General features: G+C 31.2%; 1 long non-coding RNA gene across 1 annotated transcript; it reads left to right on the forward strand.

Annotated features, from left to right (window-relative positions):
- The first annotated feature begins 353 nt into the window (after nt 1-353).
- LOC139507640 (uncharacterized) lies at nt 354-26,405 on the forward strand. The gene is made up of 25 exons (XR_011660784.1): nt 354-551; nt 1,296-1,364; nt 2,127-2,750; nt 3,495-3,563; nt 4,326-4,949; nt 5,694-5,762; nt 6,525-7,148; nt 7,893-7,961; nt 8,724-9,347; nt 10,092-10,160; nt 10,923-11,546; nt 12,291-12,359; nt 13,122-13,286; nt 14,031-14,099; nt 14,862-15,485; nt 16,230-16,298; nt 17,061-17,684; nt 18,429-18,497; nt 19,260-19,883; nt 20,628-20,696; nt 21,459-22,082; nt 22,827-22,895; nt 23,658-24,281; nt 25,026-25,094; nt 25,857-26,405. It is a non-coding gene; the product is annotated as an uncharacterized lncRNA (long non-coding RNA).
- The last annotated feature ends 63 nt before the right edge of the window (nt 26,406-26,468 follow it).

The following is a 26,468-nucleotide window of genomic DNA, read 5'->3' on the forward strand; positions in this document are numbered from 1 at the left end:
AGAAGTATGAATTTCATATTGGGTCAGGATCCCTAATAGACCTTGAGATGAGGAACTCAGATGACGTAATTAAAAAAAATATTAGTCCGCCATACAATTGTGGATGCTGTGATTTTAAAAATGGACATAAATGAACAATAAGAACTGTTTTATAGAGCTGGTGTGATGAGAAAAGAAAGATGTAGATTTGACCTGAAATAAATTATTAGAAAGGACAATTTTTTCATTGAATTTTATGATCAGAATTTTGGGATTTTTTCATGAGGAGACTAACATTTTTCACCATCTTCCGGGGTCCATCAATTTGCGAAAAAAGTAATCTCACTTGCCACCCCGAAAATGTTAACCAGACATGTATAAATGTATCAGCTTCGATATGAGCCATCATACATGTTCAAGTAAACGATATGGACTGAGCAACGGAGGAAAACGTTACCATTACGGCCTATGGAGAATTAATTGTAAATGTATACCCAAATTAGAAGCTTCATTCCGGAAGTTTTCAGGCTGATTTATGGATGATTTCACCTTGTACACCACCGAAAATGATGGTTAGTAGTTTTTTTATTTATACCTAGTTATTATAAATGGTTTAAGATAAATATTATTGATAAAGATCAGCAAAAACTCAATGAAACTTTGCTTTTAAAATGCATTACTGGCACGGGGCTGAACACTTTTTTTAGGCACAATCATCACTTTGTTTACTTCCGAGAGATCCGAAAGGAATTTGTTTACTATATTGAAAAAGGCAAGAAACAACTTTTAAATATTATTAAATTGTAAGTAAACATGACACAATATAGTCTTTGTTATGTAATTATCACTTCGGTCTACAGGAATACCTGATAATCAAGGGAGATAACACACTTCATACGAGTAAAGTGAGATACATCATCGCATGTGCTTTTATCCAATGATTTGACCCCTGGTCAGTAGATATCATATGCAAAAAAACAGAAAAAACATGTACATGTTTTAAGAAAATCATGAACTAATATTTTTAATGCGCTTGAGCAAAACAATAGATATTGTCATTTCTCAGTGAAAAAGGGGGAGGGTCAAACCTTTTTGAAAACAATATTTCTGCACCTATTCAACTATTAAGCTAGTTAGCTACTACCCATTGCTTCTAAAATAAAAGGTTTAAATGAAGGTGACTAAGCCACAAGGGAGAAGCATTTGTCTTTCTTTGTGATTAAACTTTCAAGAATTAGATTTTTCTCTCTCAATAGTACTTATGTATTTAAATCAAATGATAACACAGCCTGAGTAATTTTTTTGTCTTATTTCAGTTCCAGACATATCATTACTTTTTAACCTGAGATGGCAAACTAGAGGTTTTAAAAAGTCCTGAATAACTGGTAAGCATTTTGCTTTATTAGGCAAGCTCTAAATTGTTTATTTATGGTATTTATGCAATTGAAATTACAGTCGGTATGTTAAAAATATGCAAATATGAAAACTGTTGCTATGGTCTTGGTATTAAATGAAAAGGCTTAGTTACAGATCGTTTCGACTCAATATTTCGAGTTAAATCTTGCGGCAACTGTTTCTCACGTAACACTGCAAACTATATTTAGCTCTATTTTGATCGGTCGTTATTTAATGACGCCATAATACATGTGATGTCACAATGTTTCCTTTAAAACCTCATGTGGATTTCTCACTAATAAAAGGTTTTCACTGAAATACATGTTAAAAACATTTTTTCTCAAATAGAATTATGTGAAAGCACAAGTTTTGAAAATTTGCACTATATTGCACTCTAATTATATGATAAAGATGACTTTCCAAGTAGTTAAGAGTGCTTTCCACAGTTTTAAATACCAGATTTCCACTAGTAAGAATAATTATTTTGGTGTTGGTTTTTTTATAAAATCTTCATTTTTGCATAATTTCTCTGTCAAAATGCACTTTAAGGCACAAGAAAATTTTATAGAATGCTTTAACAGGGTCTGTGTATTGTAATTAAAGGTTATAATCAGAAGTTTTGTCCTTGTTTTGACTAGTGAAGGTATTCTGGAAGAAATTAATTATACAAACACATTGTATTCAAAATAAATGAATATAGCGACGAAAGTGTCATAGCCTTATAGTGCTAAAACAACTTTATTTTTTTTCAGAAATGGACAAAAATACACAGATTTATTCAGAATGTTATACCGATGAAGATCACATAAAAGTATTTGGAAAAATCAGAAGTATGAATTTCATATTGGGTCAGGATCCCTAATAGACCTTGAGATGAGGAACTCAGATGACGTAATTAAAAAAAATATTAGTCCGCCATACAATTGTGGATGCTGTGATTTTAAAAATGGACATAAATGAACAATAAGAACTGTTTTATAGAGCTGGTGTGATGAGAAAAGAAAGATGTAGATTTGACCTGAAATAAATTATTAGAAAGGACAATTTTTTCATTGAATTTTATGATCAGAATTTTGGGATTTTTTCATGAGGAGACTAACATTTTTCACCATCTTCCGGGGTCCATCAATTTGCGAAAAAAGTAATCTCACTTGCCACCCCGAAAATTTAACCAGACATGTATAAATGTATCAGCTTCGATATGAGCCATCATACATGTTCAAGTAAACGATATGGACTGAGCAACGGAGGAAAACGTTACCATTACGGCCTATGGAGAATTAATTGTAAATGTATACCCAAATTAGAAGCTTCATTCCGGAAGTTTTCAGGCTGATTTATGGATGATTTCACCTTGTACACCACCGAAAATGATGGTTAGTAGTTTTTTTATTTATACCTAGTTATTATAAATGGTTTAAGATAAATATTATTGATAAAGATCAGCAAAAACTCAATGAAACTTTGCTTTTAAAATGCATTACTGGCACGGGGCTGAACACTTTTTTTAGGCACAATCATCACTTTGTTTACTTCCGAGAGATCCGAAAGGAATTTGTTTACTATATTGAAAAAGGCAAGAAACAACTTTTAAATATTATTAAATTGTAAGTAAACATGACACAATATAGTCTTTGTTATGTAATTATCACTTCGGTCTACAGGAATACCTGATAATCAAGGGAGATAACACACTTCATACGAGTAAAGTGAGATACATCATCGCATGTGCTTTTATCCAATGATTTGACCCCTGGTCAGTAGATATCATATGCAAAAAAACAGAAAAAACATGTACATGTTTTAAGAAAATCATGAACTAATATTTTTAATGCGCTTGAGCAAAACAATAGATATTGTCATTTCTCAGTGAAAAAGGGGGAGGGTCAAACCTTTTTGAAAACAATATTTCTGCACCTATTCAACTATTAAGCTAGTTAGCTACTACCCATTGCTTCTAAAATAAAAGGTTTAAATGAAGGTGACTAAGCCACAAGGGAGAAGCATTTGTCTTTCTTTGTGATTAAACTTTCAAGAATTAGATTTTTCTCTCTCAATAGTACTTATGTATTTAAATCAAATGATAACACAGCCTGAGTAATTTTTTTGTCTTATTTCAGTTCCAGACATATCATTACTTTTTAACCTGAGATGGCAAACTAGAGGTTTTAAAAAGTCCTGAATAACTGGTAAGCATTTTGCTTTATTAGGCAAGCTCTAAATTGTTTATTTATGGTATTTATGCAATTGAAATTACAGTCGGTATGTTAAAAATATGCAAATATGAAAACTGTTGCTATGGTCTTGGTATTAAATGAAAAGGCTTAGTTACAGATCGTTTCGACTCAATATTTCGAGTTAAATCTTGCGGCAACTGTTTCTCACGTAACACTGCAAACTATATTTAGCTCTATTTTGATCGGTCGTTATTTAATGACGCCATAATACATGTGATGTCACAATGTTTCCTTTAAAACCTCATGTGGATTTCTCACTAATAAAAGGTTTTCACTGAAATACATGTTAAAAACATTTTTTCTCAAATAGAATTATGTGAAAGCACAAGTTTTGAAAATTTGCACTATATTGCACTCTAATTATATGATAAAGATGACTTTCCAAGTAGTTAAGAGTGCTTTCCACAGTTTTAAATACCAGATTTCCACTAGTAAGAATAATTATTTTGGTGTTGGTTTTTTTATAAAATCTTCATTTTTGCATAATTTCTCTGTCAAAATGCACTTTAAGGCACAAGAAAATTTTATAGAATGCTTTAACAGGGTCTGTGTATTGTAATTAAAGGTTATAATCAGAAGTTTTGTCCTTGTTTTGACTAGTGAAGGTATTCTGGAAGAAATTAATTATACAAACACATTGTATTCAAAATAAATGAATATAGCGACGAAAGTGTCATAGCCTTATAGTGCTAAAACAACTTTATTTTTTTTCAGAAATGGACAAAAATACACAGATTTATTCAGAATGTTATACCGATGAAGATCACATAAAAGTATTTGGAAAAATCAGAAGTATGAATTTCATATTGGGTCAGGATCCCTAATAGACCTTGAGATGAGGAACTCAGATGACGTAATTAAAAAAAATATTAGTCCGCCATACAATTGTGGATGCTGTGATTTTAAAAATGGACATAAATGAACAATAAGAACTGTTTTATAGAGCTGGTGTGATGAGAAAAGAAAGATGTAGATTTGACCTGAAATAAATTATTAGAAAGGACAATTTTTTCATTGAATTTTATGATCAGAATTTTGGGATTTTTTCATGAGGAGACTAACATTTTTCACCATCTTCCGGGGTCCATCAATTTGCGAAAAAAGTAATCTCACTTGCCACCCCGAAAATTTAACCAGACATGTATAAATGTATCAGCTTCGATATGAGCCATCATACATGTTCAAGTAAACGATATGGACTGAGCAACGGAGGAAAACGTTACCATTACGGCCTATGGAGAATTAATTGTAAATGTATACCCAAATTAGAAGCTTCATTCCGGAAGTTTTCAGGCTGATTTATGGATGATTTCACCTTGTACACCACCGAAAATGATGGTTAGTAGTTTTTTTATTTATACCTAGTTATTATAAATGGTTTAAGATAAATATTATTGATAAAGATCAGCAAAAACTCAATGAAACTTTGCTTTTAAAATGCATTACTGGCACGGGGCTGAACACTTTTTTTAGGCACAATCATCACTTTGTTTACTTCCGAGAGATCCGAAAGGAATTTGTTTACTATATTGAAAAAGGCAAGAAACAACTTTTAAATATTATTAAATTGTAAGTAAACATGACACAATATAGTCTTTGTTATGTAATTATCACTTCGGTCTACAGGAATACCTGATAATCAAGGGAGATAACACACTTCATACGAGTAAAGTGAGATACATCATCGCATGTGCTTTTATCCAATGATTTGACCCCTGGTCAGTAGATATCATATGCAAAAAAACAGAAAAAACATGTACATGTTTTAAGAAAATCATGAACTAATATTTTTAATGCGCTTGAGCAAAACAATAGATATTGTCATTTCTCAGTGAAAAAGGGGGAGGGTCAAACCTTTTTGAAAACAATATTTCTGCACCTATTCAACTATTAAGCTAGTTAGCTACTACCCATTGCTTCTAAAATAAAAGGTTTAAATGAAGGTGACTAAGCCACAAGGGAGAAGCATTTGTCTTTCTTTGTGATTAAACTTTCAAGAATTAGATTTTTCTCTCTCAATAGTACTTATGTATTTAAATCAAATGATAACACAGCCTGAGTAATTTTTTTGTCTTATTTCAGTTCCAGACATATCATTACTTTTTAACCTGAGATGGCAAACTAGAGGTTTTAAAAAGTCCTGAATAACTGGTAAGCATTTTGCTTTATTAGGCAAGCTCTAAATTGTTTATTTATGGTATTTATGCAATTGAAATTACAGTCGGTATGTTAAAAATATGCAAATATGAAAACTGTTGCTATGGTCTTGGTATTAAATGAAAAGGCTTAGTTACAGATCGTTTCGACTCAATATTTCGAGTTAAATCTTGCGGCAACTGTTTCTCACGTAACACTGCAAACTATATTTAGCTCTATTTTGATCGGTCGTTATTTAATGACGCCATAATACATGTGATGTCACAATGTTTCCTTTAAAACCTCATGTGGATTTCTCACTAATAAAAGGTTTTCACTGAAATACATGTTAAAAACATTTTTTCTCAAATAGAATTATGTGAAAGCACAAGTTTTGAAAATTTGCACTATATTGCACTCTAATTATATGATAAAGATGACTTTCCAAGTAGTTAAGAGTGCTTTCCACAGTTTTAAATACCAGATTTCCACTAGTAAGAATAATTATTTTGGTGTTGGTTTTTTTATAAAATCTTCATTTTTGCATAATTTCTCTGTCAAAATGCACTTTAAGGCACAAGAAAATTTTATAGAATGCTTTAACAGGGTCTGTGTATTGTAATTAAAGGTTATAATCAGAAGTTTTGTCCTTGTTTTGACTAGTGAAGGTATTCTGGAAGAAATTAATTATACAAACACATTGTATTCAAAATAAATGAATATAGCGACGAAAGTGTCATAGCCTTATAGTGCTAAAACAACATTATTTTTTTTCAGAAATGGACAAAAATACACAGATTTATTCAGAATGTTATACCGATGAAGATCACATAAAAGTATTTGGAAAAATCAGAAGTATGAATTTCATATTGGGTCAGGATCCCTAATAGACCTTGAGATGAGGAACTCAGATGACGTAATTAAAAAAAATATTAGTCCGCCATACAATTGTGGATGCTGTGATTTTAAAAATGGACATAAATGAACAATAAGAACTGTTTTATAGAGCTGGTGTGATGAGAAAAGAAAGATGTAGATTTGACCTGAAATAAATTATTAGAAAGGACAATTTTTTCATTGAATTTTATGATCAGAATTTTGGGATTTTTTCATGAGGAGACTAACATTTTTCACCATCTTCCGGGGTCCATCAATTTGCGAAAAAAGTAATCTCACTTGCCACCCCGAAAATTTAACCAGACATGTATAAATGTATCAGCTTCAATATGAGCCATCATACATGTTCAAGTAAACGATATGGACTGAGCAACGGAGGAAAACGTTACCATTACGGCCTATGGAGAATTAATTGTAAATGTATACCCAAATTAGAAGCTTCATTCCGGAAGTTTTCAGGCTGATTTATGGATGATTTCACCTTGTACACCACCGAAAATGATGGTTAGTAGTTTTTTTATTTATACCTAGTTATTATAAATGGTTTAAGATAAATATTATTGATAAAGATCAGCAAAAACTCAATGAAACTTTGCTTTTAAAATGCATTACTGGCACGGGGCTGAACACTTTTTTTAGGCACAATCATCACTTTGTTTACTTCCGAGAGATCCGAAAGGAATTTGTTTACTATATTGAAAAAGGCAAGAAACAACTTTTAAATATTATTAAATTGTAAGTAAACATGACACAATATAGTCTTTGTTATGTAATTATCACTTCGGTCTACAGGAATACCTGATAATCAAGGGAGATAACACACTTCATACGAGTAAAGTGAGATACATCATCGCATGTGCTTTTATCCAATGATTTGACCCCTGGTCAGTAGATATCATATGCAAAAAAACAGAAAAAACATGTACATGTTTTAAGAAAATCATGAACTAATATTTTTAATGCGCTTGAGCAAAACAATAGATATTGTCATTTCTCAGTGAAAAAGGGGGAGGGTCAAACCTTTTTGAAAACAATATTTCTGCACCTATTCAACTATTAAGCTAGTTAGCTACTACCCATTGCTTCTAAAATAAAAGGTTTAAATGAAGGTGACTAAGCCACAAGGGAGAAGCATTTGTCTTTCTTTGTGATTAAACTTTCAAGAATTAGATTTTTCTCTCTCAATAGTACTTATGTATTTAAATCAAATGATAACACAGCCTGAGTAATTTTTTTGTCTTATTTCAGTTCCAGACATATCATTACTTTTTAACCTGAGATGGCAAACTAGAGGTTTTAAAAAGTCCTGAATAACTGGTAAGCATTTTGCTTTATTAGGCAAGCTCTAAATTGTTTATTTATGGTATTTATGCAATTGAAATTACAGTCGGTATGTTAAAAATATGCAAATATGAAAACTGTTGCTATGGTCTTGGTATTAAATGAAAAGGCTTAGTTACAGATCGTTTCGACTCAATATTTCGAGTTAAATCTTGCGGCAACTGTTTCTCACGTAACACTGCAAACTATATTTAGCTCTATTTTGATCGGTCGTTATTTAATGACGCCATAATACATGTGATGTCACAATGTTTCCTTTAAAACCTCATGTGGATTTCTCACTAATAAAAGGTTTTCACTGAAATACATGTTAAAAACATTTTTTCTCAAATAGAATTATGTGAAAGCACAAGTTTTGAAAATTTGCACTATATTGCACTCTAATTATATGATAAAGATGACTTTCCAAGTAGTTAAGAGTGCTTTCCACAGTTTTAAATACCAGATTTCCACTAGTAAGAATAATTATTTTGGTGTTGGTTTTTTTATAAAATCTTCATTTTTGCATAATTTCTCTGTCAAAATGCACTTTAAGGCACAAGAAAATTTTATAGAATGCTTTAACAGGGTCTGTGTATTGTAATTAAAGGTTATAATCAGAAGTTTTGTCCTTGTTTTGACTAGTGAAGGTATTCTGGAAGAAATTAATTATACAAACACATTGTATTCAAAATAAATGAATATAGCGACGAAAGTGTCATAGCCTTATAGTGCTAAAACAACTTTATTTTTTTTCAGAAATGGACAAAAATACACAGATTTATTCAGAATGTTATACCGATGAAGATCACATAAAAGTATTTGGAAAAATCAGAAGTATGAATTTCATATTGGGTCAGGATCCCTAATAGACCTTGAGATGAGGAACTCAGATGACGTAATTAAAAAAAATATTAGTCCGCCATACAATTGTGGATGCTGTGATTTTAAAAATGGACATAAATGAACAATAAGAACTGTTTTATAGAGCTGGTGTGATGAGAAAAGAAAGATGTAGATTTGACCTGAAATAAATTATTAGAAAGGACAATTTTTTCATTGAATTTTATGATCAGAATTTTGGGATTTTTTCATGAGGAGACTAACATTTTTCACCATCTTCCGGGGTCCATCAATTTGCGAAAAAAGTAATCTCACTTGCCACCCCGAAAATTTAACCAGACATGTATAAATGTATCAGCTTCGATATGAGCCATCATACATGTTCAAGTAAACGATATGGACTGAGCAACGGAGGAAAACGTTACCATTACGGCCTATGGAGAATTAATTGTAAATGTATACCCAAATTAGAAGCTTCATTCCGGAAGTTTTCAGGCTGATTTATGGATGATTTCACCTTGTACACCACCGAAAATGATGGTTAGTAGTTTTTTTATTTATACCTAGTTATTATAAATGGTTTAAGATAAATATTATTGATAAAGATCAGCAAAAACTCAATGAAACTTTGCTTTTAAAATGCATTACTGGCACGGGGCTGAACACTTTTTTTAGGCACAATCATCACTTTGTTTACTTCCGAGAGATCCGAAAGGAATTTGTTTACTATATTGAAAAAGGCAAGAAACAACTTTTAAATATTATTAAATTGTAAGTAAACATGACACAATATAGTCTTTGTTATGTAATTATCACTTCGGTCTACAGGAATACCTGATAATCAAGGGAGATAACACACTTCATACGAGTAAAGTGAGATACATCATCGCATGTGCTTTTATCCAATGATTTGACCCCTGGTCAGTAGATATCATATGCAAAAAAACAGAAAAAACATGTACATGTTTTAAGAAAATCATGAACTAATATTTTTAATGCGCTTGAGCAAAACAATAGATATTGTCATTTCTCAGTGAAAAAGGGGGAGGGTCAAACCTTTTTGAAAACAATATTTCTGCACCTATTCAACTATTAAGCTAGTTAGCTACTACCCATTGCTTCTAAAATAAAAGGTTTAAATGAAGGTGACTAAGCCACAAGGGAGAAGCATTTGTCTTTCTTTGTGATTAAACTTTCAAGAATTAGATTTTTCTCTCTCAATAGTACTTATGTATTTAAATCAAATGATAACACAGCCTGAGTAATTTTTTTGTCTTATTTCAGTTCCAGACATATCATTACTTTTTAACCTGAGATGGCAAACTAGAGGTTTTAAAAAGTCCTGAATAACTGGTAAGCATTTTGCTTTATTAGGCAAGCTCTAAATTGTTTATTTATGGTATTTATGCAATTGAAATTACAGTCGGTATGTTAAAAATATGCAAATATGAAAACTGTTGCTATGGTCTTGGTATTAAATGAAAAGGCTTAGTTACAGATCGTTTCGACTCAATATTTCGAGTTAAATCTTGCGGCAACTGTTTCTCACGTAACACTGCAAACTATATTTAGCTCTATTTTGATCGGTCGTTATTTAATGACGCCATAATACATGTGATGTCACAATGTTTCCTTTAAAACCTCATGTGGATTTCTCACTAATAAAAGGTTTTCACTGAAATACATGTTAAAAACATTTTTTCTCAAATAGAATTATGTGAAAGCACAAGTTTTGAAAATTTGCACTATATTGCACTCTAATTATATGATAAAGATGACTTTCCAAGTAGTTAAGAGTGCTTTCCACAGTTTTAAATACCAGATTTCCACTAGTAAGAATAATTATTTTGGTGTTGGTTTTTTTATAAAATCTTCATTTTTGCATAATTTCTCTGTCAAAATGCACTTTAAGGCACAAGAAAATTTTATAGAATGCTTTAACAGGGTCTGTGTATTGTAATTAAAGGTTATAATCAGAAGTTTTGTCCTTGTTTTGACTAGTGAAGGTATTCTGGAAGAAATTAATTATACAAACACATTGTATTCAAAATAAATGAATATAGCGACGAAAGTGTCATAGCCTTATAGTGCTAAAACAACTTTATTTTTTTTCAGAAATGGACAAAAATACACAGATTTATTCAGAATGTTATACCGATGAAGATCACATAAAAGTATTTGGAAAAATCAGAAGTATGAATTTCATATTGGGTCAGGATCCCTAATAGACCTTGAGATGAGGAACTCAGATGACGTAATTAAAAAAAATATTAGTCCGCCATACAATTGTGGATGCTGTGATTTTAAAAATGGACATAAATGAACAATAAGAACTGTTTTATAGAGCTGGTGTGATGAGAAAAGAAAGATGTAGATTTGACCTGAAATAAATTATTAGAAAGGACAATTTTTTCATTGAATTTTATGATCAGAATTTTGGGATTTTTTCATGAGGAGACTAACATTTTTCACCATCTTCCGGGGTCCATCAATTTGCGAAAAAAGTAATCTCACTTGCCACCCCGAAAATTTAACCAGACATGTATAAATGTATCAGCTTCGATATGAGCCATCATACATGTTCAAGTAAACGATATGGACTGAGCAACGGAGGAAAACGTTACCATTACGGCCTATGGAGAATTAATTGTAAATGTATACCCAAATTAGAAGCTTCATTCCGGAAGTTTTCAGGCTGATTTATGGATGATTTCACCTTGTACACCACCGAAAATGATGGTTAGTAGTTTTTTTATTTATACCTAGTTATTATAAATGGTTTAAGATAAATATTATTGATAAAGATCAGCAAAAACTCAATGAAACTTTGCTTTTAAAATGCATTACTGGCACGGGGCTGAACACTTTTTTTAGGCACAATCATCACTTTGTTTACTTCCGAGAGATCCGAAAGGAATTTGTTTACTATATTGAAAAAGGCAAGAAACAACTTTTAAATATTATTAAATTGTAAGTAAACATGACACAATATAGTCTTTGTTATGTAATTATCACTTCGGTCTACAGGAATACCTGATAATCAAGGGAGATAACACACTTCATACGAGTAAAGTGAGATACATCATCGCATGTGCTTTTATCCAATGATTTGACCCCTGGTCAGTAGATATCATATGCAAAAAAACAGAAAAAACATGTACATGTTTTAAGAAAATCATGAACTAATATTTTTAATGCGCTTGAGCAAAACAATAGATATTGTCATTTCTCAGTGAAAAAGGGGGAGGGTCAAACCTTTTTGAAAACAATATTTCTGCACCTATTCAACTATTAAGCTAGTTAGCTACTACCCATTGCTTCTAAAATAAAAGGTTTAAATGAAGGTGACTAAGCCACAAGGGAGAAGCATTTGTCTTTCTTTGTGATTAAACTTTCAAGAATTAGATTTTTCTCTCTCAATAGTACTTATGTATTTAAATCAAATGATAACACAGCCTGAGTAATTTTTTTGTCTTATTTCAGTTCCAGACATATCATTACTTTTTAACCTGAGATGGCAAACTAGAGGTTTTAAAAAGTCCTGAATAACTGGTAAGCATTTTGCTTTATTAGGCAAGCTCTAAATTGTTTATTTATGGTATTTATGCAATTGAAATTACAGTCGGTATGTTAAAAATATGCAAATATGAAAACTGTTGCTATGGTCTTGGTATTAAATGAAAAGGCTTAGTTACAGATCGTTTCGACTCAATATTTCGAGTTAAATCTTGCGGCAACTGTTTCTCACGTAACACTGCAAACTATATTTAGCTCTATTTTGATCGGTCGTTATTTAATGACGCCATAATACATGTGATGTCACAATGTTTCCTTTAAAACCTCATGTGGATTTCTCACTAATAAAAGGTTTTCACTGAAATACATGTTAAAAACATTTTTTCTCAAATAGAATTATGTGAAAGCACAAGTTTTGAAAATTTGCACTATATTGCACTCTAATTATATGATAAAGATGACTTTCCAAGTAGTTAAGAGTGCTTTCCACAGTTTTAAATACCAGATTTCCACTAGTAAGAATAATTATTTTGGTGTTGGTTTTTTTATAAAATCTTCATTTTTGCATAATTTCTCTGTCAAAATGCACTTTAAGGCACAAGAAAATTTTATAGAATGCTTTAACAGGGTCTGTGTATTGTAATTAAAGGTTATAATCAGAAGTTTTGTCCTTGTTTTGACTAGTGAAGGTATTCTGGAAGAAATTAATTATACAAACACATTGTATTCAAAATAAATGAATATAGCGACGAAAGTGTCATAGCCTTATAGTGCTAAAACAACTTTATTTTTTTTCAGAAATGGACAAAAATACACAGATTTATTCAGAATGTTATACCGATGAAGATCACATAAAAGTATTTGGAAAAATCAGAAGTATGAATTTCAAATTAGAAGCTTCATTCCGGAAGTTTTCAGGCTGATTTATGGATGATTTCACCTTGTACACCACCGAAAATGATGGTTAGTAGTTTTTTTATTTATACCTAGTTATTATAAATGGTTTAAGATAAATATTATTGATAAAGATCAGCAAAAACTCAATGAAACTTTGCTTTTAAAATGCATTACTGGCACGGGGCTGAACACTTTTTTTAGGCACAATCATCACTTTGTTTACTTCCGAGAGATCCGAAAGGAATTTGTTTACTATATTGAAAAAGGCAAGAAACAACTTTTAAATATTATTAAATTGTAAGTAAACATGACACAATATAGTCTTTGTTATGTAATTATCACTTCGGTCTACAGGAATACCTGATAATCAAGGGAGATAACACACTTCATACGAGTAAAGTGAGATACATCATCGCATGTGCTTTTATCCAATGATTTGACCCCTGGTCAGTAGATATCATATGCAAAAAAACAGAAAAAACATGTACATGTTTTAAGAAAATCATGAACTAATATTTTTAATGCGCTTGAGCAAAACAATAGATATTGTCATTTCTCAGTGAAAAAGGGGGAGGGTCAAACCTTTTTGAAAACAATATTTCTGCACCTATTCAACTATTAAGCTAGTTAGCTACTACCCATTGCTTCTAAAATAAAAGGTTTAAATGAAGGTGACTAAGCCACAAGGGAGAAGCATTTGTCTTTCTTTGTGATTAAACTTTCAAGAATTAGATTTTTCTCTCTCAATAGTACTTATGTATTTAAATCAAATGATAACACAGCCTGAGTAATTTTTTTGTCTTATTTCAGTTCCAGACATATCATTACTTTTTAACCTGAGATGGCAAACTAGAGGTTTTAAAAAGTCCTGAATAACTGGTAAGCATTTTGCTTTATTAGGCAAGCTCTAAATTGTTTATTTATGGTATTTATGCAATTGAAATTACAGTCGGTATGTTAAAAATATGCAAATATGAAAACTGTTGCTATGGTCTTGGTATTAAATGAAAAGGCTTAGTTACAGATCGTTTCGACTCAATATTTCGAGTTAAATCTTGCGGCAACTGTTTCTCACATAACACTGCAAACTATATTTAGCTCTATTTTGATCGGTCGTTATTTAATGACGCCATAATACATGTGATGTCACAATGTTTCCTTTAAAACCTCATGTGGATTTCTCACTAATAAAAGGTTTTCACTGAAATACATGTTAAAAACATTTTTTCTCAAATAGAATTATGTGAAAGCACAAGTTTTGAAAATTTGCACTATATTGCACTCTAATTATATGATAAAGATGACTTTCCAAGTAGTTAAGAGTGCTTTCCACAGTTTTAAATACCAGATTTCCACTAGTAAGAATAATTATTTTGGTGTTGGTTTTTTTATAAAATCTTCATTTTTGCATAATTTCTCTGTCAAAATGCACTTTAAGGCACAAGAAAATTTTATAGAATGCTTTAACAGGGTCTGTGTATTGTAATTAAAGGTTATAATCAGAAGTTTTGTCCTTGTTTTGACTAGTGAAGGTATTCTGGAAGAAATTAATTATACAAACACATTGTATTCAAAATAAATGAATATAGCGACGAAAGTGTCATAGCCTTATAGTGCTAAAACAACTTTATTTTTTTTCAGAAATGGACAAAAATACACAGATTTATTCAGAATGTTATACCGATGAAGATCACATAAAAGTATTTGGAAAAATCAGAAGTATGAATTTCATATTGGGTCAGGATCCCTAATAGACCTTGAGATGAGGAACTCAGATGACGTAATTAAAAAAAATATTAGTCCGCCATACAATTGTGGATGCTGTGATTTTAAAAATGGACATAAATGAACAATAAGAACTGTTTTATAGAGCTGGTGTGATGAGAAAAGAAAGATGTAGATTTGACCTGAAATAAATTATTAGAAAGGACAATTTTTTCATTGAATTTTATGATCAGAATTTTGGGATTTTTTCATGAGGAGACTAACATTTTTCACCATCTTCCGGGGTCCATCAATTTGCGAAAAAAGTAATCTCACTTGCCACCCCGAAAATTTAACCAGACATGTATAAATGTATCAGCTTCGATATGAGCCATCATACATGTTCAAGTAAACGATATGGACTGAGCAACGGAGGAAAACGTTACCATTACGGCCTATGGAGAATTAATTGTAAATGTATACCCAAATTAGAAGCTTCATTCCGGAAGTTTTCAGGCTGATTTATGGATGATTTCACCTTGTACACCACCGAAAATGATGGTTAGTAGTTTTTTTATTTATACCTAGTTATTATAAATGGTTTAAGATAAATATTATTGATAAAGATCAGCAAAAACTCAATGAAACTTTGCTTTTAAAATGCATTACTGGCACGGGGCTGAACACTTTTTTTAGGCACAATCATCACTTTGTTTACTTCCGAGAGATCCGAAAGGAATTTGTTTACTATATTGAAAAAGGCAAGAAACAACTTTTAAATATTATTAAATTGTAAGTAAACATGACACAATATAGTCTTTGTTATGTAATTATCACTTCGGTCTACAGGAATACCTGATAATCAAGGGAGATAACACACTTCATACGAGTAAAGTGAGATACATCATCGCATGTGCTTTTATCCAATGATTTGACCCCTGGTCAGTAGATATCATATGCAAAAAAACAGAAAAAACATGTACATGTTTTAAGAAAATCATGAACTAATATTTTTAATGCGCTTGAGCAAAACAATAGATATTGTCATTTCTCAGTGAAAAAGGGGGAGGGTCAAACCTTTTTGAAAACAATATTTCTGCACCTATTCAACTATTAAGCTAGTTAGCTACTACCCATTGCTTCTAAAATAAAAGGTTTAAATGAAGGTGACTAAGCCACAAGGGAGAAGCATTTGTCTTTCTTTGTGATTAAACTTTCAAGAATTAGATTTTTCTCTCTCAATAGTACTTATGTATTTAAATCAAATGATAACACAGCCTGAGTAATTTTTTTGTCTTATTTCAGTTCCAGACATATCATTACTTTTTAACCTGAGATGGCAAACTAGAGGTTTTAAAAAGTCCTGAATAACTGGTAAGCATTTTGCTTTATTAGGCAAGCTCTAAATTGTTTATTTATGGTATTTATGCAATTGAAATTACAGTCGGTATGTTAAAAATATGCAAATATGAAAACTGTTGCTATGGTCTTGGTATTAAATGAAAAGGCTTAGTTACAGATCGTTTCGACTCAATATTTCGAGTTAAATCTTGCGGCAACTGTTTCTCACGTAACACTGCAAACTATATTTAGCTCTATTTTGATCGGTCGTTATTTAATGACGCCATAATACATGTGATGTCACAATGTTTCCTTTAAAACCTCATGTGGATTTCTCACTAATAAAAGGTTTTCACTGAAATACATGTTAAAAACATTTTTTCTCAAATAGAATTATGTGAAAGCACAAGTTTTGAAAATTTGCACTATATTGCACTCTAATTATATGATAAAGATGACTTTCCAAGTAGTTAAGAGTGCTTTCCACAGTTTTAAATACCAGATTTCCACTAGTAAGAATAATTATTTTGGTGTTGGTTTTTTTATAAAATCTTCATTTTTGCATAATTTCTCTGTCAAAATGCACTTTAAGGCACAAGAAAATTTTATAGAATGCTTTAACAGGGTCTGTGTATTGTAATTAAAGGTTATAATCAGAAGTTTTGTCCTTGTTTTGACTAGTGAAGGTATTCTGGAAGAAATTAATTATACAAACACATTGTATTCAAAATAAATGAATATAGCGACGAAAGTGTCATAGCCTTATAGTGCTAAAACAACTTTATTTTTTTTCAGAAATGGACAAAAATACACAGATTTATTCAGAATGTTATACCGATGAAGATCACATAAAAGTATTTGGAAAAATCAGAAGTATGAATTTCATATTGGGTCAGGATCCCTAATAGACCTTGAGATGAGGAACTCAGATGACGTAATTAAAAAAAATATTAGTCCGCCATACAATTGTGGATGCTGTGATTTTAAAAATGGACATAAATGAACAATAAGAACTGTTTTATAGAGCTGGTGTGATGAGAAAAGAAAGATGTAGATTTGACCTGAAATAAATTATTAGAAAGGACAATTTTTTCATTGAATTTTATGATCAGAATTTTGGGATTTTTTCATGAGGAGACTAACATTTTTCACCATCTTCCGGGGTCCATCAATTTGCGAAAAAAGTAATCTCACTTGCCACCCCGAAAATTTAACCAGACATGTATAAATGTATCAGCTTCGATATGAGCCATCATACATGTTCAAGTAAACGATATGGACTGAGCAACGGAGGAAAACGTTACCATTACGGCCTATGGAGAATTAATTGTAAATGTATACCCAAATTAGAAGCTTCATTCCGGAAGTTTTCAGGCTGATTTATGGATGATTTCACCTTGTACACCACCGAAAATGATGGTTAGTAGTTTTTTTATTTATACCTAGTTATTATAAATGGTTTAAGATAAATATTATTGATAAAGATCAGCAAAAACTCAATGAAACTTTGCTTTTAAAATGCATTACTGGCACGGGGCTGAACACTTTTTTTAGGCACAATCATCACTTTGTTTACTTCCGAGAGATCCGAAAGGAATTTGTTTACTATATTGAAAAAGGCAAGAAACAACTTTTAAATATTATTAAATTGTAAGTAAACATGACACAATATAGTCTTTGTTATGTAATTATCACTTCGGTCTACAGGAATACCTGATAATCAAGGGAGATAACACACTTCATACGAGTAAAGTGAGATACATCATCGCATGTGCTTTTATCCAATGATTTGACCCCTGGTCAGTAGATATCATATGCAAAAAAACAGAAAAAACATGTACATGTTTTAAGAAAATCATGAACTAATATTTTTAATGCGCTTGAGCAAAACAATAGATATTGTCATTTCTCAGTGAAAAAGGGGGAGGGTCAAACCTTTTTGAAAACAATATTTCTGCACCTATTCAACTATTAAGCTAGTTAGCTACTACCCATTGCTTCTAAAATAAAAGGTTTAAATGAAGGTGACTAAGCCACAAGGGAGAAGCATTTGTCTTTCTTTGTGATTAAACTTTCAAGAATTAGATTTTTCTCTCTCAATAGTACTTATGTATTTAAATCAAATGATAACACAGCCTGAGTAATTTTTTTGTCTTATTTCAGTTCCAGACATATCATTACTTTTTAACCTGAGATGGCAAACTAGAGGTTTTAAAAAGTCCTGAATAACTGGTAAGCATTTTGCTTTATTAGGCAAGCTCTAAATTGTTTATTTATGGTATTTATGCAATTGAAATTACAGTCGGTATGTTAAAAATATGCAAATATGAAAACTGTTGCTATGGTCTTGGTATTAAATGAAAAGGCTTAGTTACAGATCGTTTCGACTCAATATTTCGAGTTAAATCTTGCGGCAACTGTTTCTCACGTAACACTGCAAACTATATTTAGCTCTATTTTGATCGGTCGTTATTTAATGACGCCATAATACATGTGATGTCACAATGTTTCCTTTAAAACCTCATGTGGATTTCTCACTAATAAAAGGTTTTCACTGAAATACATGTTAAAAACATTTTTTCTCAAATAGAATTATGTGAAAGCACAAGTTTTGAAAATTTGCACTATATTGCACTCTAATTATATGATAAAGATGACTTTCCAAGTAGTTAAGAGTGCTTTCCACAGTTTTAAATACCAGATTTCCACTAGTAAGAATAATTATTTTGGTGTTGGTTTTTTTATAAAATCTTCATTTTTGCATAATTTCTCTGTCAAAATGCACTTTAAGGCACAAGAAAATTTTATAGAATGCTTTAACAGGGTCTGTGTATTGTAATTAAAGGTTATAATCAGAAGTTTTGTCCTTGTTTTGACTAGTGAAGGTATTCTGGAAGAAATTAATTATACAAACACATTGTATTCAAAATAAATGAATATAGCGACGAAAGTGTCATAGCCTTATAGTGCTAAAACAACTTTATTTTTTTTCAGAAATGGACAAAAATACACAGATTTATTCAGAATGTTATACCGATGAAGATCACATAAAAGTATTTGGAAAAATCAGAAGTATGAATTTCATATTGGGTCAGGATCCCTAATAGACCTTGAGATGAGGAACTCAGATGACGTAATTAAAAAAAATATTAGTCCGCCATACAATTGTGGATGCTGTGATTTTAAAAATGGACATAAATGAACAATAAGAACTGTTTTATAGAGCTGGTGTGATGAGAAAAGAAAGATGTAGATTTGACCTGAAATAAATTATTAGAAAGGACAATTTTTTCATTGAATTTTATGATCAGAATTTTGGGATTTTTTCATGAGGAGACTAACATTTTTCACCATCTTCCGGGGTCCATCAATTTGCGAAAAAAGTAATCTCACTTGCCACCCCGAAAATTTAACCAGACATGTATAAATGTATCAGCTTCGATATGAGCCATCATACATGTTCAAGTAAACGATATGGACTGAGCAACGGAGGAAAACGTTACCATTACGGCCTATGGAGAATTAATTGTAAATGTATACCCAAATTAGAAGCTTCATTCCGGAAGTTTTCAGGCTGATTTATGGATGATTTCACCTTGTACACCACCGAAAATGATGGTTAGTAGTTTTTTTATTTATACCTAGTTATTATAAATGGTTTAAGATAAATATTATTGATAAAGATCAGCAAAAACTCAATGAAACTTTGCTTTTAAAATGCATTACTGGCACGGGGCTGAACACTTTTTTTAGGCACAATCATCACTTTGTTTACTTCCGAGAGATCCGAAAGGAATTTGTTTACTATATTGAAAAAGGCAAGAAACAACTTTTAAATATTATTAAATTGTAAGTAAACATGACACAATATAGTCTTTGTTATGTAATTATCACTTCGGTCTACAGGAATACCTGATAATCAAGGGAGATAACACACTTCATACGAGTAAAGTGAGATACATCATCGCATGTGCTTTTATCCAATGATTTGACCCCTGGTCAGTAGATATCATATGCAAAAAAACAGAAAAAACATGTACATGTTTTAAGAAAATCATGAACTAATATTTTTAATGCGCTTGAGCAAAACAATAGATATTGTCATTTCTCAGTGAAAAAGGGGGAGGGTCAAACCTTTTTGAAAACAATATTTCTGCACCTATTCAACTATTAAGCTAGTTAGCTACTACCCATTGCTTCTAAAATAAAAGGTTTAAATGAAGGTGACTAAGCCACAAGGGAGAAGCATTTGTCTTTCTTTGTGATTAAACTTTCAAGAATTAGATTTTTCTCTCTCAATAGTACTTATGTATTTAAATCAAATGATAACACAGCCTGAGTAATTTTTTTGTCTTATTTCAGTTCCAGACATATCATTACTTTTTAACCTGAGATGGCAAACTAGAGGTTTTAAAAAGTCCTGAATAACTGGTAAGCATTTTGCTTTATTAGGCAAGCTCTAAATTGTTTATTTATGGTATTTATGCAATTGAAATTACAGTCGGTATGTTAAAAATATGCAAATATGAAAACTGTTGCTATGGTCTTGGTATTAAATGAAAAGGCTTAGTTACAGATCGTTTCGACTCAATATTTCGAGTTAAATCTTGCGGCAACTGTTTCTCACGTAACACTGCAAACTATATTTAGCTCTATTTTGATCGGTCGTTATTTAATGACGCCATAATACATGTGATGTCACAATGTTTCCTTTAAAACCTCATGTGGATTTCTCACTAATAAAAGGTTTTCACTGAAATACATGTTAAAAACATTTTTTCTCAAATAGAATTATGTGAAAGCACAAGTTTTGAAAATTTGCACTATATTGCACTCTAATTATATGATAAAGATGACTTTCCAAGTAGTTAAGAGTGCTTTCCACAGTTTTAAATACCAGATTTCCACTAGTAAGAATAATTATTTTGGTGTTGGTTTTTTTATAAAATCTTCATTTTTGCATAATTTCTCTGTCAAAATGCACTTTAAGGCACAAGAAAATTTTATAGAATGCTTTAACAGGGTCTGTGTATTGTAATTAAAGGTTATAATCAGAAGTTTTGTCCTTGTTTTGACTAGTGAAGGTATTCTGGAAGAAATTAATTATACAAACACATTGTATTCAAAATAAATGAATATAGCGACGAAAGTGTCATAGCCTTATAGTGCTAAAACAACTTTATTTTTTTTCAGAAATGGACAAAAATACACAGATTTATTCAGAATGTTATACCGATGAAGATCACATAAAAGTATTTGGAAAAATCAGAAGTATGAATTTCATATTGGGTCAGGATCCCTAATAGACCTTGAGATGAGGAACTCAGATGACGTAATTAAAAAAAATATTAGTCCGCCATACAATTGTGGATGCTGTGATTTTAAAAATGGACATAAATGAACAATAAGAACTGTTTTATAGAGCTGGTGTGATGAGAAAAGAAAGATGTAGATTTGACCTGAAATAAATTATTAGAAAGGACAATTTTTTCATTGAATTTTATGATCAGAATTTTGGGATTTTTTCATGAGGAGACTAACATTTTTCACCATCTTCCGGGGTCCATCAATTTGCGAAAAAAGTAATCTCACTTGCCACCCCGAAAATTTAACCAGACATGTATAAATGTATCAGCTTCGATATGAGCCATCATACATGTTCAAGTAAACGATATGGACTGAGCAACGGAGGAAAACGTTACCATTACGGCCTATGGAGAATTAATTGTAAATGTATACCCAAATTAGAAGCTTCATTCCGGAAGTTTTCAGGCTGATTTATGGATGATTTCACCTTGTACACCACCGAAAATGATGGTTAGTAGTTTTTTTATTTATACCTAGTTATTATAAATGGTTTAAGATAAATATTATTGATAAAGATCAGCAAAAACTCAATGAAACTTTGCTTTTAAAATGCATTACTGGCACGGGGCTGAACACTTTTTTTAGGCACAATCATCACTTTGTTTACTTCCGAGAGATCCGAAAGGAATTTGTTTACTATATTGAAAAAGGCAAGAAACAACTTTTAAATATTATTAAATTGTAAGTAAACATGACACAATATAGTCTTTGTTATGTAATTATCACTTCGGTCTACAGGAATACCTGATAATCAAGGGAGATAACACACTTCATACGAGTAAAGTGAGATACATCATCGCATGTGCTTTTATCCAATGATTTGACCCCTGGTCAGTAGATATCATATGCAAAAAAACAGAAAAAACATGTACATGTTTTAAGAAAATCATGAACTAATATTTTTAATGCGCTTGAGCAAAACAATAGATATTGTCATTTCTCAGTGAAAAAGGGGGAGGGTCAAACCTTTTTGAAAACAATATTTCTGCACCTATTCAACTATTAAGCTAGTTAGCTACTACCCATTGCTTCTAAAATAAAAGGTTTAAATGAAGGTGACTAAGCCACAAGGGAGAAGCATTTGTCTTTCTTTGTGATTAAACTTTCAAGAATTAGATTTTTCTCTCTCAATAGTACTTATGTATTTAAATCAAATGATAACACAGCCTGAGTAATTTTTTTGTCTTATTTCAGTTCCAGACATATCATTACTTTTTAACCTGAGATGGCAAACTAGAGGTTTTAAAAAGTCCTGAATAACTGGTAAGCATTTTGCTTTATTAGGCAAGCTCTAAATTGTTTATTTATGGTATTTATGCAATTGAAATTACAGTCGGTATGTTAAAAATATGCAAATATGAAAACTGTTGCTATGGTCTTGGTATTAAATGAAAAGGCTTAGTTACAGATCGTTTCGACTCAATATTTCGAGTTAAATCTTGCGGCAACTGTTTCTCACGTAACACTGCAAACTATATTTAGCTCTATTTTGATCGGTCGTTATTTAATGACGCCATAATACATGTGATGTCACAATGTTTCCTTTAAAACCTCATGTGGATTTCTCACTAATAAAAGGTTTTCACTGAAATACATGTTAAAAACATTTTTTCTCAAATAGAATTATGTGAAAGCACAAGTTTTGAAAATTTGCACTATATTGCACTCTAATTATATGATAAAGATGACTTTCCAAGTAGTTAAGAGTGCTTTCCACAGTTTTAAATACCAGATTTCCACTAGTAAGAATAATTATTTTGGTGTTGGTTTTTTTATAAAATCTTCATTTTTGCATAATTTCTCTGTCAAAATGCACTTTAAGGCACAAGAAAATTTTATAGAATGCTTTAACAGGGTCTGTGTATTGTAATTAAAGGTTATAATCAGAAGTTTTGTCCTTGTTTTGACTAGTGAAGGTATTCTGGAAGAAATTAATTATACAAACACATTGTATTCAAAATAAATGAATATAGCGACGAAAGTGTCATAGCCTTATAGTGCTAAAACAACTTTATTTTTTTTCAGAAATGGACAAAAATACACAGATTTATTCAGAATGTTATACCGATGAAGATCACATAAAAGTATTTGGAAAAATCAGAAGTATGAATTTCATATTGGGTCAGGATCCCTAATAGACCTTGAGATGAGGAACTCAGATGACGTAATTAAAAAAAATATTAGTCCGCCATACAATTGTGGATGCTGTGATTTTAAAAATGGACATAAATGAACAATAAGAACTGTTTTATAGAGCTGGTGTGATGAGAAAAGAAAGATGTAGATTTGACCTGAAATAAATTATTAGAAAGGACAATTTTTTCATTGAATTTTATGATCAGAATTTTGGGATTTTTTCATGAGGAGACTAACATTTTTCACCATCTTCCGGGGTCCATCAATTTGCGAAAAAAGTAATCTCACTTGCCACCCCGAAAATTTAACCAGACATGTATAAATGTATCAGCTTCGATATGAGCCATCATACATGTTCAAGTAAACGATATGGACTGAGCAACGGAGGAAAACGTTACCATTACGGCCTATGGAGAATTAATTGTAAATGTATACCCAAATTAGAAGCTTCATTCCGGAAGTTTTCAGGCTGATTTATGGATGATTTCACCTTGTACACCACCGAAAATGATGGTTAGTAGTTTTTTTATTTATACCTAGTTATTATAAATGGTTTAAGATAAATATTATTGATAAAGATCAGCAAAAACTCAATGAAACTTTGCTTTTAAAATGCATTACTGGCACGGGGCTGAACACTTTTTTTAGGCACAATCATCACTTTGTTTACTTCCGAGAGATCCGAAAGGAATTTGTTTACTATATTGAAAAAGGCAAGAAACAACTTTTAAATATTATTAAATTGTAAGTAAACATGACACAATATAGTCTTTGTTATGTAATTATCACTTCGGTCTACAGGAATACCTGATAATCAAGGGAGATAACACACTTCATACGAGTAAAGTGAGATACATCATCGCATGTGCTTTTATCCAATGATTTGACCCCTGGTCAGTAGATATCATATGCAAAAAAACAGAAAAAACATGTACATGTTTTAAGAAAATCATGAACTAATATTTTTAATGCGCTTGAGCAAAACAATAGATATTGTCATTTCTCAGTGAAAAAGGGGGAGGGTCAAACCTTTTTGAAAACAATATTTCTGCACCTATTCAACTATTAAGCTAGTTAGCTACTACCCATTGCTTCTAAAATAAAAGGTTTAAATGAAGGTGACTAAGCCACAAGGGAGAAGCATTTGTCTTTCTTTGTGATTAAACTTTCAAGAATTAGATTTTTCTCTCTCAATAGTACTTATGTATTTAAATCAAATGATAACACAGCCTGAGTAATTTTTTTGTCTTATTTCAGTTCCAGACATATCATTACTTTTTAACCTGAGATGGCAAACTAGAGGTTTTAAAAAGTCCTGAATAACTGGTAAGCATTTTGCTTTATTAGGCAAGCTCTAAATTGTTTATTTATGGTATTTATGCAATTGAAATTACAGTCGGTATGTTAAAAATATGCAAATATGAAAACTGTTGCTATGGTCTTGGTATTAAATGAAAAGGCTTAGTTACAGATCGTTTCGACTCAATATTTCGAGTTAAATCTTGCGGCAACTGTTTCTCACGTAACACTGCAAACTATATTTAGCTCTATTTTGATCGGTCGTTATTTAATGACGCCATAATACATGTGATGTCACAATGTTTCCTTTAAAACCTCATGTGGATTTCTCACTAATAAAAGGTTTTCACTGAAATACATGTTAAAAACATTTTTTCTCAAATAGAATTATGTGAAAGCACAAGTTTTGAAAATTTGCACTATATTGCACTCTAATTATATGATAAAGATGACTTTCCAAGTAGTTAAGAGTGCTTTCCACAGTTTTAAATACCAGATTTCCACTAGTAAGAATAATTATTTTGGTGTTGGTTTTTTTATAAAATCTTCATTTTTGCATAATTTCTCTGTCAAAATGCACTTTAAGGCACAAGAAAATTTTATAGAATGCTTTAACAGGGTCTGTGTATTGTAATTAAAGGTTATAATCAGAAGTTTTGTCCTTGTTTTGACTAGTGAAGGTATTCTGGAAGAAATTAATTATACAAACACATTGTATTCAAAATAAATGAATATAGCGACGAAAGTGTCATAGCCTTATAGTGCTAAAACAACTTTATTTTTTTTCAGAAATGGACAAAAATACACAGATTTATTCAGAATGTTATACCGATGAAGATCACATAAAAGTATTTGGAAAAATCAGAAGTATGAATTTCATATTGGGTCAGGATCCCTAATAGACCTTGAGATGAGGAACTCAGATGACGTAATTAAAAAAAATATTAGTCCGCCATACAATTGTGGATGCTGTGATTTTAAAAATGGACATAAATGAACAATAAGAACTGTTTTATAGAGCTGGTGTGATGAGAAAAGAAAGATGTAGATTTGACCTGAAATAAATTATTAGAAAGGACAATTTTTTCATTGAATTTTATGATCAGAATTTTGGGATTTTTTCATGAGGAGACTAACATTTTTCACCATCTTCCGGGGTCCATCAATTTGCGAAAAAAGTAATCTCACTTGCCACCCCGAAAATTTAACCAGACATGTATAAATGTATCAGCTTCGATATGAGCCATCATACATGTTCAAGTAAACGATATGGACTGAGCAACGGAGGAAAACGTTACCATTACGGCCTATGGAGAATTAATTGTAAATGTATACCCAGATAGCGAATTTAGTGTTTTTAACCTTATATAAAGGATTTTTAGTGTGTTTTCGAGCTTTTTA

Source organism: Mytilus edulis, unplaced genomic scaffold, assembly GCF_963676685.1.
Source record: "Mytilus edulis unplaced genomic scaffold, xbMytEdul2.2 SCAFFOLD_340, whole genome shotgun sequence".
NCBI classification, from domain to species: domain Eukaryota; kingdom Metazoa; phylum Mollusca; class Bivalvia; order Mytilida; family Mytilidae; genus Mytilus; species Mytilus edulis.